Source organism: Miniopterus natalensis, chromosome 1, assembly GCF_054644295.1.
Source record: "Miniopterus natalensis isolate mMinNat1 chromosome 1, mMinNat1.hap1, whole genome shotgun sequence".
Taxonomy (NCBI): Eukaryota; Metazoa; Chordata; class Mammalia; order Chiroptera; family Miniopteridae; genus Miniopterus; species Miniopterus natalensis.
Genome location: NC_142081.1, coordinates 102,767,584 through 102,781,030, shown reverse-complemented (window position 1 = coordinate 102,781,030; position 13,447 = coordinate 102,767,584). Strand labels below are relative to the sequence as shown.

Below are 13,447 nucleotides of genomic sequence, written 5' to 3'. Positions count from 1 at the left end.
TTAGTGCTAACTGTGCTAGAAAATAATGCTATACTAGCTATGCTAACTAATACTAACTATGCTAACTATGCTAACAAACAATACCAATAAACAATGCTAACTATATTAATGATACCAATACAAACTATACTAACAATGCTAGCTCACAATACTAAAAAAAACAAATTAGAGAAAAAGAACAAGGAAAATAAAAAATAAACATGAGAAGAAAATTTGAGAAAAAGAAAACTTTAAAAGTGAGAGGAAAAAAGTGAGATAAAGAATAAAGACAAAGGGAAAAGTAAAGCAAAAAAAAAGAGAGAAAACAAGCTAATTTTTCCAAGTTTGATGGGTGACCACAAATAAGCTTCCTTGGCTATAAGGACAAACACCTTAGACCAGCCAGGACCTTATCTAGGAGTTTTTTGTAATTCCATCACAATGGCAGCTTATAAGGTCAGAGCAAGATACAGACCAATGATGGCTAGGGATAAACCACAATGGTTTTCTCAGTTTTTGGTATCAAAATTCTTTAACAAAAAAAAAATGATTCCAAAGATCTTTTTGTTGATGTGGGATGTTAAAGATTGATATTTACTTTATTAGAAATTAAAATCTGTAGGATACTGCAGTTACCTTCTCATTTATAATTGAAAATTTTGTAATATTTTTTGTCTTTTAAAGATCTTATAGTGTCTACACTTAAAATATTCACTTCCTTTTTTAAAAACTCTGATTGGTTTCAAAATGATGCTACAATTTAACTGATATTACAACACTATAGGAAAATGCTCTGTTGCATAAGATAGGGTACATTATTAACATCTATAAAGCTGAGAGGAGGTAGTTTTCATCGTGTTTTTGCCAACAAGATCTTGAGCAGATTTCTCATCATAAACCTTGGAGACCTCTCTAGCAGTGGATTGGCATATTCAAAGTGTTGAAGGAAAAAAAGCTGTCAACCAAGAATTCTATATCTGGCAAAACTATCCAGAAATGAGGGAGCCATTAAGACATTCCCAGATAAACCAAAGCTGAGGGAGTTCTTTACCACAGACCTGCCTGGCATGAAGGACATTCTTCAGATTGGAATGAAAGGACTTTGGAGAGTAACTCAAAGCCTTATGAAGAAATAAAGATCTCTACTAAAAGTAAATGCATGGACAATTATAAAGGGTAGTACTATTGTACCTTTGGTTTGTAGCTCTACTTTCTGTGTTCTACTTGACTTAAGAGACTAATGTAATCTCTTCCTCCATGTATGGATACCACCAGCAGTCTGCCACCAGGAGGGCTCTCACCTGACTTTTCTGGCACCCTGACCTCAAACTTCCAGCCTCCAGAATTCCCAAGAGGGATCTGGCACTATGGACCAGCCAAGTAGGTCAGCACCTCTGTTGACTCAACAGACTGGGATTCTGCCATCCAGACTGGCTTTACCAGGCTGAACAGCTACATTCAAAGTAAAAACAAGAAAGAGATGAAAATAAAGATCACAGCTGCAGCGATGAGCAATGTGGAGCTGGATTCAGGTCCTTTTAGTGAGTTGGCCATTACCATTTCCCTGTATATCCCTTCTGAGCAGCCATCTGATCCACCCAGACCTTCAGAGTCAGATGTCTTCATTGAATTCATTGAAAACAGAGCCAAAATGACCGTGTTTTGTGCAGTCTTTTCATGGTTTCTCTAGTGCTCACAAGAATCAAGAACAGCTTTTGATGTCAGCAAACATTTTGAGGGAAGAAGGAAAAGTTTTCAATGAAAAGGTTTATTTCACTGCAGGCTACAACAGTCCTTTCAATTTGCTTAATAGAAATAATGAAGTGTGGTCAATTCAGACAAATGAACCCTCCAAAGAAAATGAATGAGAAAAAGAAAAGACATAGCATCACCAGGGGCTAAACTCCGTTTCATATAGATATCAACACACCTATAAGTGTGCATGTCTAGTATCTTCTCCCTGAGAGTACTAATATAAATTGAGCTTATTTCCAATGTGCCTTTTTAATGCTTGAAGCTTTATCGAGATACACAGATAGCAGGGAGAATACTCTATAAACATGTAAATGGTTCATAACCCTGGTGGTCTTTGGCTCTGTGAGGCTCCAGCTTAGCCTGGGGTATGGCACTAGCTGAAACCGCCCCTGCGACTTCAACTGCTGCCACGGAGGGACCAAGGTCTTATTCGGCTGCTTGTCAGTCTTCTTAGGATCCACCCCACTCCAGGAGGCCCAGCCACATTTGCTTCTGGGTACCTCGCGCGGCCCTGCTGCTCTCTCCCGCTGCTCAGGCTGGCTCTCCTCTGCCTGCTAGACTCCCTTGCGGGTACGGCTGATTCAGCCTCCCCCAGATCCACTACTCACTGGGCAGCTTGCTGTACTCTGTCTCCCACCAGACCTGAAAGGCGGGAACCAGGGTCGCATAATAAGCAGACGGGGCTGTCTACAGGATGCGGTCTCTCATGCTGGTGGTGCAAGTTACGACGTCTGGCTCCCTAAAGTTATCTTCATAAGTAGCGTGTTGCATTCCCATTTCCCACAAGAAAGCTTGGACTCCGCCACAGGACCCCCCTAGGCATGGACATGGGTAAATCCCGTCCCCAGGCCGGCGGCCGGACCCCGCGGTCAGGGACGCAGCCTCGGCGTGTCCGCAGCCGGTGCAGCTCCGCCGCGGGCGCGGCAGCTCGGGGCCCCGCAGGACGGTCCCATCCGCCCCAGGGTCCCACAGCGTCAACGCCACCCTGCTATGGACACCGTCCGCTCCTGGCGACACTTGGTGACCAACTCTACGCGGTCAGCTGGCGTGTGGCAGGGCTGAGTGTGCCTGTGTTCGAGCGATAGAGGCAGCTGGGCAGGGGCCGCCTGTCCGGCCTCTCCTGTTGCGTTCTCAGCTTCTGAATACTAAGGGGCTGAGCCTGCATGGCCAGACCACCCGTGTCTGTCTCAACTAGTATCTCCTCATCGGAGGCAGAGTCAGTCTCAGCTGTCGTGTCCCACTTAGGACGGTTCCAGTCTGGGTGCGCTCCCTGGGCGCAGATTCGGCTGGGTCAGCTTCCCTCCCTCCGGTGAGAAACCCGACTGCTGAATCCTACAGCTGCGCCCGGGTTTGCTCGAGCGGCCATCCCAAAGCCGCCTTATGATCCGCCTGCATCAGATTCATGTCCTGTTCCAATTTTACTTCCTCCTCCAACCTACACTTTGGCTTCAGCAGCCAATTGTTGCACATGGCACCCCGCACTGTGTGTAAAAGAGGCCACGCCACCCGGGCAGCAGCGCCCCAGCAATCCTTTGGATTCCCTACCTCCTCTTTTCCCAGAACCATGAGCAACCCCACCAGGGTGCAGGGGGCTTCCCCCCAGTCCCTTGGCAGTCCCCATGAACCTAGCAAGCTTGCTACTTCCAACCACATGGAGCCTGTGGTCCACCTCCTGATTCCCCCAGGCAGACCTGGGATTACCCCACCACCACCACCACCCACCCTCAGATCCCGGATTTTCCTCTGGATGTGAGTATCCCTGTTAGGCATGCTCACATCCTCTGTCTCAAACCTGAGGTTTTCTGGACTAACCTGCCAACTACACCAGGTGTACTGTAGGAGCTCCAATCCCAGGAGTGCCACACTGTTCTTTGCTAGTCCAAAAAAACCACACAGGGGACCAGAGGGGAAAGACACAGCTTTATTACTTACACAATGGGGAAGACCCAATGGCAGCCAGTCACATGAGTTTCTGCATTTGGCCAGAGTTGGATAGGGGCTTATCTAGCAGAGGGAGAGGGAGGGAGCCATTCTTGGAAGGGCCTGCATGCAGGCCAAGGACAGAGAGATTGGTGACGCTTGTTAGCTATCAAGGATGTGGGAAACACTGGGGTGTGAGCTGCTCTGCTCTTTGTGGTGGCTGGCCAAGTGGACACCATTCCACTGACTGGGAAGGGGAATTGGATTATATCCTCGTTTGACCCCACACACAGCTTAGGAACATTTATATTAAGGGGGGGGGGATCACGTTATATTATAGCAGGTGTTTGCAATTTAGTGACATTATAACTATGAGTCCCTGGGTCCACAGGAAAAATAACTTAAGCCAGATCAGCAGTCTCACAATCGCCCCAGTAGCATTCACCTGCTCCTTGGTCAGTCATTTTCTATGTGCTCATATGTTCCTGCAATAGTTGATGTCAATAATTTAAGAACTATTTGGGGAAGAATTTAAAACAGATAATTCTATCCATTCACTTACGTGTTTCGGCGGTCGCCCTTTGTCAGAGGTCAAGCACCACTGTTCCACAGCAACAGAGCCTGAAAGCAGATGGTTTTCATGTACCATTCCCAACCTCTTTACTGGTTACATTTCCCAAATGGAAACTGCCTCCAGAATGCAGTAAGGCAATGGCCATAATTAACCCAAAAGGGATACACCTGGGTGAGGTCACCATCCTCGGAAGACAATACAACTATCCTCTGCATAATGAATAAGAGGGCATTATCTACACTATAAACATAGCCTAGGGAAAAGATTAAGTCACTGTCCTGGAACTCAGAAGGGATGAAGAACCCCTTGGCTCAGAAAAATATATATGGGCATTAAGAACTAACACAAGAAGAGGAATCTATTTTATTACTAACTGCACTTTTTTGTTAATATACTGTTAACTCTTCATGCCAGTGGTTCCTGTTTGGAAAAGGTAAAGGAAGGAAAAATTCTACATACAGAGCCAAGTTGATAAATTCTCACTTTAATGCTGATTGGTTACAGGAAAGTTACCTAGGTCTTTATTGATTCAAAGTTTGGACCTAACTACAGTCCTGACCCTTGTTCTGAATGTCAAAACCCTGCCTTGCTTGGTGTCAGCAGCCTAATTAAAGAAGCACCAGGAAAGCAAAACCAATAACCTTTGTTAAATTACACCAGTTTCCCAAAACCTTATCAATAGCAAACAGCACAGCCAAATTCCAAGAATCAAATGGGAAAAACACATCCCCAAGGAAGACTTCAGAATCAAGCCGAACCTTCCTCCACACCCTACACAGACCAGCACTGACTTAATAGTTACTCTATGAGCTAGGGCAAGAGCCTTGAGCAGTTTGTGGCTCCCTCCTCCCTCCTGTGGCCTCCACATAGCAGGTTCTAGGCCTAGCAGAACCTTGAGGAAGGGATGCTTTATTTACTTCATTGTTGAGAAGTAGGAAGGACTTCACAGTTAAGATAAGGTTTCTGTGACCCTTTTTGCAAATAGAGCTCTGCTGTTCCTGAGTCCAGAGCAAAAGCCAAATCCCAAGACAAGGAAAAACATTTTGTTTTTACAGGAACACAGTGAATATACACACAACCCTCAGTGCATCTCTGTGGGTGGAGGCAGTTAACCCAGATTCCCTGGTCTACCATTCATTGCCAAGGCTGTGAGCAGAAATCTCCAGCAACATGAAGACCAATCTCTCCCGTTCTCCATACTAACACACCACTGGTCAGGGAGAGTGCTAAGGGCCTTCATAATAACAAGAAGAGGACCCACCAGCTGGGACAAAGTGTAAGAAGGAAATAATCTTTTCTGTCAAAGGGCTTAGACTAGGCCAAATTGAATAAATGCCCACCTCAGCATCCTCCATTTTACCATAGCAGCCTCCATTCTGTCCTCAGTACATATGTGCCCCAACTGTCCAACCCAAGGGTCCACCCCATGCACACATTTTCTAAATTAGCCAATCGGTTTAGGTTGTGAAGCCATACCCTAACCAATAGGGCATGATGCAATGGCATTCGCATTAAGGATAAAAGCCAAAGGGACCTCCCATTCAGTGTGCTTGCTTGCTTGACTTGGGTAGCTCTGCACCCTTCTGCAGAAGTAAAGTTTTCTTTGCTGAATTATTTTTGATTTCTTGTGTCTTTATTTGCAGCACAGTCCAAACTTATTCCCCAAAAAAGGCCTCTCCAAAAGACAGGCGGCCCAGGGTAGAGAGGTCCCCTGTGCCTGGATGTAGATAAACATCTGTGACACAAATTACCCGTGGTGGGTTGAATAATGGCACCAAAAGATATCACACCTTAGTCCTCAGAATCTGTAAATGTCACCTAATATAATTACAACAGTAATAAAGTCAAAATTAGGTCATCATGGGTGGGGTCTAATCCAATATGACTGGTGGCATTAAAAAAGTGGGGATTTGGACACAGAGACTGATATGCACAAAGGGAAAACAATACGAAGACACAGAGGCAGAACACTATGTGAAGATGTATAAGGACAGAAAACAAGCCTCTCCTTTTCTTTGTTTTGGTTGTTCCACATTTATGAGAAGTACCTAGTAATTAAACTCAGAGAAAGATCCACGATGGTGGCAGACTGAGTGGAAGCTACACTGACACTCTCCCAGGACCAAACTGGAATTAAAACTAAAATGTAGAAAAACCATCCTGAAAACCAACTGAAGACTAGCTAGAGAGCACCCTCATAACCAAGGAGGAAAAGTGGAGACCACATAGAGACTGGTAGGAAGTGAGGATGCAAGAGGGCTGTCTGGGCTCCCACAGGCAGAGCTGAAGGTCCAGAGGGATATCTCAGCTATGGAAGGTTCCCACTAAAGACTCTCAGGCCTAAACCCCAGGCTGAGCTTCCCAGCCAAGAGCACCAGAGCTGAGAAAGTGCCCATATAACATCTGGCTGTGAAAAGCAGCTGGGTTTCTGTATGCCAGGGAGAGGCAGCTGGAACTGCAGGCACCCTCTTAAAGAGCCAATGCACAAAGTTTTCTGTGCTGCCACTCATCTTGGGCTCTGGCAACAGAGGGGGAGTGAAGTGGACTGGAGCTGTGTGGGAAGCATCTGGGGTTGTGGACTCTGGAGAGTGAGATCAGGGGATGTCCGTCTGGATTCCTGTGCTGAGTCATTTCCCCAGAGTGTGGAGGACATCTCAGGCAGCCAATTTTTGGCTTTTGCCTGAGTGAGGAAGCAATTGCCCTACCATGCTGGAAAGCCTCTCACCCTGCCCAGAGGAGTTTCTACAGCCTGAGGCTTGCTAAGAGACTGATAACTAGCCACCACACCCTGTGGAGCTTCTACAGCCTGAGGCTCATTAAGAGAACCAGACTACTCGTCTGCAGACAGAGGCAGATGTCCCGGTGCTTTGAGTCTTTGCCTTAGAAAAGCAGACTTCGGTGTGCATCTTGGTCCTGTACAAACACACTCAGCCCAGCAGAGGAGACCTCAAGCCATGGGTTGTTGATAGCTCCAAACAGGGTACTCAGGGCCAGTCACTAACTCTATCTGACATTGGCCAGCACCAGAGACCCTCAAAAAGACTGAGTCCTAAAATATCTACCTAATACTTAGAAACAAACCCAAAAAGAAGCCAAAATGGGGAGACCAAAAAACAAGCCCCAAATGAAAGAAAAAGAGAAGTCTACAGAAAAAGAGCTAAATGAAATGGAGATAAATCTCTCAGATATAGAGTTCAGAATACTGATTGTAAGGATGCTCAACAGCATGAACAAAGATATGGAAATTATGAAAAATGACCAGTCAGAAATGAAGAATGACATAGCAAAAATAAAGAATACATTGGAAGGAATAAACAGCAGATTAGAGGAAACCAAAGATCAGATAAGTGAATTAGAAGACAGTGTAGAAAAAAATCACTGAGACCCAAAAACAAAAAACAATTAAAAAACAGGAGGACAGTCTAAGGGAGCTGTAAGACAGCCTGAAATGTAACAATATTCATATTATAGGCATGCCAAAGATCAAAAGTAAGCAGGGGTTAGAGAATCTGTTTGATGAAGTAATGGCAGAAAACTTCCCTAACCTGGTGAAGGAATAAGTTGCACGAGTTCAGGAGGCACAGAGAGTCCCAAACAAGAAAAATTCAAAGAGGCCCACACCCAGACACATCATAATTAAAAGGCCAAGAATTAAAGACAAAGAGAGAATCTTAAAGGAAGCTAGAGAAAAGTAATCTGTTACCTACAAAGGAGATCCCATAAGGCTGTCAGCTCATTTCTCATCAGAAACTCTATAGGCCAGAAGGGAATGGCATAAAGTATTCAAGGTAATGCAAAACAGGGATCTGAAACCAAGACAACTCTATCCAGCAAGATTATCAATCAAGATAGATAGTGAAATAAAGAGCTTCCCAGACAAAAGAAGGCTAAAGGAGTTTATCACTACAAAACCATCATTACAAGAAATGTTAAAGGGATTGCTATAATTAGAAGTAGAAATAAAGAGAATAAGAAATATAGGCATAAAGAAATAAAATGACAGTAGATAAGTATCTTTTAATAATAACCCTAAATGTAAATGAATTAAATGCCCCAATAAAAAGATGTAGGGTGGCTGAATGGATAAGAAAATATGACCCAAAAATATGCTGTCTACAAGAGACCCACCTCAGAACAAAAGACTCACACAGGATGAGAGTGAAAGGATGGAAAAAAATTTCCATGCAAATGGAAATGAAAAAAAAAAGCTGGGGTAGCAATACTCATATCTGACAAAATAGACTTCAACATGAAGGCCATGAGAGACAAGAAAGGTCATTACATAATACTAAAGGGATCGATACAACAAGAGGATATAACCCTGATAAACATATATGAACCCAATATAGGAGCACCTAAATTTATTTTAAAAAAAACTTTTAAAGGACTTTAAGGGAGAGATTGACAGCAATACAGTCGTACTAGGGGACTTTAGCACCCCACTGACTTCACTGGATAGGTGTTCCAGACAAAAAATCGACAAGAAAACAGTGACCGTTAATGACACACTAGATCAGATGGATTTCATTGACAGTTACAGAACATTCTACCCCAAAGCTGCAAAATACACATTCTTCTCAAGTGCACATGGGACATTCTTAAAGATAGACCACATGTTAGGACACAAAACAAGTCTCTACAAGTTTAAGAAGATTGAAATCATATCATGCAACTTCTCGGACCACAGTGTCATGAAATTAGAAATCAACTACAATAAAAATGCTAAAAAGCATTCAAACACATGGAGGCTAAAAGGCATGTGTTTTAAACAATGAATGGGTTACCAAATAGATCAAGAAAGAAATCAAAAATTTCCAGAAAACAAATGAAAATGAACACAAAACAACTCCAAATCTATGGGACACAATAAAAGCAGTCCTGAGAGGGAAGTTCATAGCACTACAAGCCTACCTCAAAAAAAACAAGAAAAATTTCTAATAGACTCTCTAACTCTACAACTTAAAAACTTAGAAAGAGAACAACAAGAAAAGCCCAAAGTAGAAGGAAATAAATAATAAAGATCAGAGCAGAAATAAGTGACATAGAGACTAAAATATATATATAAAAGATGAATGAAATCAACAGCTGGTTCTTTGAAAAGATAAACAAGATTAATGAACCTTTAGCTAGATTCACCAAGAAACAAAGAGAGATGACCCAAATAAACAAAATCAAGGACGATAGCTGACCCAACAGAAACACAAAGGGTTGTAAGGAAATACTATGAGCAACTATATGCCACTAAGCTGGACAACCTGGATGAACTGGATAAATTCCTAGAAAAATACAACCTTCCAAAACTCAATCAGGAAGAATCAGAAAACTTGAATAGGCCAATAACTGCTGATGAAGTTGAAAGAGTAATTAAAGGGCTCCCAGCACACAAAACCCCTGGCCCGGATGGCTTCACAGGGGAGTTTTACCTAATATTCAAAGAAGAATTAACACCTATCCTCCTCAAACTATTTCAAAAAATCCAAGAGGAAGTAACACTTCCAAACTATTTTTACGAGGCTAGCATTAGCCTAATTCCAAAGCCAGATAAAGACACTTCAAAGAAAGAGAGTTACAGGCAAATATCCCTGATGAACATAGATGCTAAAATTCTCAACAAAATATTAGCAAATCGATCCAGCAATATATTAAAAAGATCATACACCATGACCAAGTGGGATTTATTTCAGGGATAAAAGCTGGTACTATATTCGCAAATCAATAAACATGACACATCACATAAACAAATTGAAAGACAAAAATCACATAATCATATCAATAGATGCAGAAAAAGCATTAGACAAAATCCAACACCAATTTTTGATAAAAACTCAGCAAAGTGGGAATAGAGGGATCATACCTCAGCATAATAAAGGCCATATATGACAAACCTACAGCCAACATCATGATCAATGGGCAAAATCTAAAACCATGTCCCCTAAGAACAGGAACAAGACAGGGGTGTCCACTCTCACCACTTTTATTCAACATAGAACTGGAAGTCCTAGCCACAGTTATCAGACAAGAAGAAAACATAAAAGGCATCCAAATTGGAAAGGAGGAAACAAAACTGTAATTATTTGCACATGACATGATATTGTACATAGAAAATCCTAAAGACTCCAACAAAAAACTACTAGATTTAATAAATGAATTCTGCAAGGTAGCAAGATACAAAATTAACACTCAGAAATCGATGGGATTTTTATACACCAATAATGAACTCTCAGAAAGAGAAACTAAAAAAAAAATCCCATTTACCATTGCAACTAAAAAATTAAAATACCTAGGAATAAGCTTAACCAAAGATGTAAAAGACCTTTACTTGGAAAACTACAGACACTGAAAAAAGAAATAAACGAAGACAAAAACAAATGGAAAAATATACCATGTTCATGGATTGGAAGAATTAACATCAATAGAATATCCATATTACCCAAAGCAATCTATAAATTCAAAGCAATCTTTATTAAAATACCAACAGCATATTTCACAGATCTAGAAAAAACACTTAAAAAATTTATATGGAACCAAAAAACACCCCGAATAGCCATGGTAATACTGAGAAAGAAGAACAAAGTTGGAGGGATCATAATACCAGATATCAACTTATACTACAAAGCCACTTTAATCAAAACAGCCTGGTACTGGAACAAGAACAGACATATAGATCAGTGGAACAGTACAGAGAACCCAGAAATTGACCCATGCCATTATGGTCAATTAATATTTGACAAAGAAGGCAAGAACATAAAATGGGGTAAAGACAGTCTCTTCAATAAGTAGTGTTGGAAAAATTGGACAGGTACATGCAAAAAAATGAAATTAGACCACCAACTTACACCACACAAAAAAGTAAATTCAAAATGGATAAAAGACTTAAATGTAAGACATGAAACCATAAAAATCCTAGAAGAAAACATAGGCAGCAAAATCTCAAACATCTCTCATAGCAATGTGTTTGCTGATACATCTCTTAGGGCAAGAGAAACTAAGGAGAAAATAAACAAATGGGACTGCATCATTATAAAAAGCTTCTGCACAGCAAAAGAAACCATCAACAAAATGAAAAGGGAGCCCACTGTTTGGGAGAACATATTTGCCAATGACACATCTGATAAAGGGTTAATATCCAAAATATATAAGGAACTCATACAACTTAACAAAAGAAAGAAAAACAATCCAGTTGAAAAATGGGCAAAGAACCTAAATAGACAGTTCTCTAAAGAGGACATACAGATGGCTAAGAGACATATGAAAAAATGCTCAAAGTTGCTAATCATCAGAGAGATGCAAATTAATACCATAAAGAGGTACCACTTCACACCTGTCAGAATGGCTACCATCAAAAAGTCAACGAACGACAAGTGCTGGCAAAGGTGTGGAGAAAAGGGAACCCTAGTACACTGCTAGTGGGAATGCAGACTGGTGCAGCCACTATGGAAAGCTGTATGGCGTTTCCTCAAAAGATTAAAAATTGAGCTGCCATTTGACCCAGTGATCCCACTTCTAGGAATATATCCTAAGAAAGCCAAAACACCAATCACAAAGAACTTATGCACTCCTATGTTCATAGCAGCACAATTTACAATAGCTAAGATCTGGAAGCAGCCCAAAGGCCCATCAGCAGATGAGTGAATAAAAAAGCTGTGGTGCATTCACGCCATGGAATACTATGCAGCTGTAAAAAAAGAAGGATCTTTTATCCTTTGGGACAGCATGTAGGGAACTATAAAGTATTATGCCAAGTGAAATAAGCCAGTCAGAGAAAGACAAACATCACATGATCGCACCTATATGTGGAATATAATAAACAAAATAAACTGATGAACAAAATGGATCCAGAGATATAGAAGCATGGAACAGATTGAGGGATCTCAAAAGGAAGGTGGGGATGGGGGAGTGGGTGGGGAGGGATTAATCAAAGAAATTATATGTTTATAAGCATAACCCATGGACACAGACACTGGTTTGGGAAGGCCTAGAGGGTGAGATGGATGTGGGGTAGAGGGGTTTAATGGGGGTAAAAAGGGAACATCTGTAATATTTTCAATAATAAAGATAAAGATAAATAAATAAATAAATAAATAAATAAATAAAATAAATATAATAAAATAAACTCGAAGATTATTGGCTCCTCTGATTCAAACGGCCCCTCTACTCAAACAGCCAAACAGATAAGTCTACACTCCAGGCTGCTCTCCCTCCCCCAACCCCCACCTCCCTGCTGTTTTAACTCCTTCAGGCTGGTTAGCAAGAATTCCTTGGCTCCTTCTTCCCTTCCCCCTCCCCTTCAGACAGGCCTCTCCCTTTTGAACTCTTTATAACTTTTATTCTAAGCTTGTTTTACAGACATGGAAAATGCTGATAAGACACATCTTCAGTGCATCTGTCTGATCACCTCCTGGAAAGCAAACAAACTGTAACTTTTCAAGATAAACTCCAGGCATCTATCTGGTCACAGACAAACCACTAACTTAATACAGCCCTCTCCCTTCCTTGTTGCATAGCAACAGCAACTGCTTGCTCTTTAAAAGTGCAAGCCCCTCTTTCTTCAACACCCTGTATTGCCTATCTATATACCAGCCCTGCCCCAGCCAGCATGGCTCAACAGTTGAGCTTTGACCTATGATCCAGGAGATTGCAGTTTGATTCCTGGTCACAGCACATGCCCAAGTTGCAGGCTGGATCTCCAGCAGAGAGCACGGAGGAAGCAGTCAATCAGTGACTCACAACTAGTCATTGATGTTTGTATCATTCTCTCTCCCTCTCCCTTCCTCTCTCTGAAATCAATAAAGATATATATAAAATCTCAGCCCTTTCCTCCCTTGGAAAGTAAAATAAATTTATTCACTGCATTTCTTTTTCTTTGTGAATTCTTTCACAGCCTGCATCACCAGCCAAAACCCCAACAGTGGAGTGACACATCTACAAACCAAGAACCCAAAGACTGCCAGCAAACCACCAGAAGCCAGGAAGATGCAAGGCAGGATTCCCTGGAAGGTATCAGAGGAAGCAAGGCCCTGCTGACACCTTGATTTTTTACTTCTAGCCTCTAGAACTCAGAGACAATAAATGTCTATTGTTTTAAGCCACCCAGTCTGTTGTTACAACAGCCCTAAGAAACTAACACACCCTGCCTTTCCAAATGTATAATGTATGCCAAACTTCTTTGGACACATTCATTTTCACTAGTCTCTCAATGACGCAGGAAGGTAATGGCTT

At 41.8% G+C, this 13,447-nt stretch overlaps 1 pseudogene; it reads left to right on the top strand.

Moving 5' to 3' along the window:
* The first annotated feature begins 1,240 nt into the window (after positions 1–1,240).
* Positions 1,241–1,847, top strand: LOC107537510 (heme-binding protein 2 pseudogene; annotated as a pseudogene).
* The last annotated feature ends 11,600 nt before the right edge of the window (positions 1,848–13,447 follow it).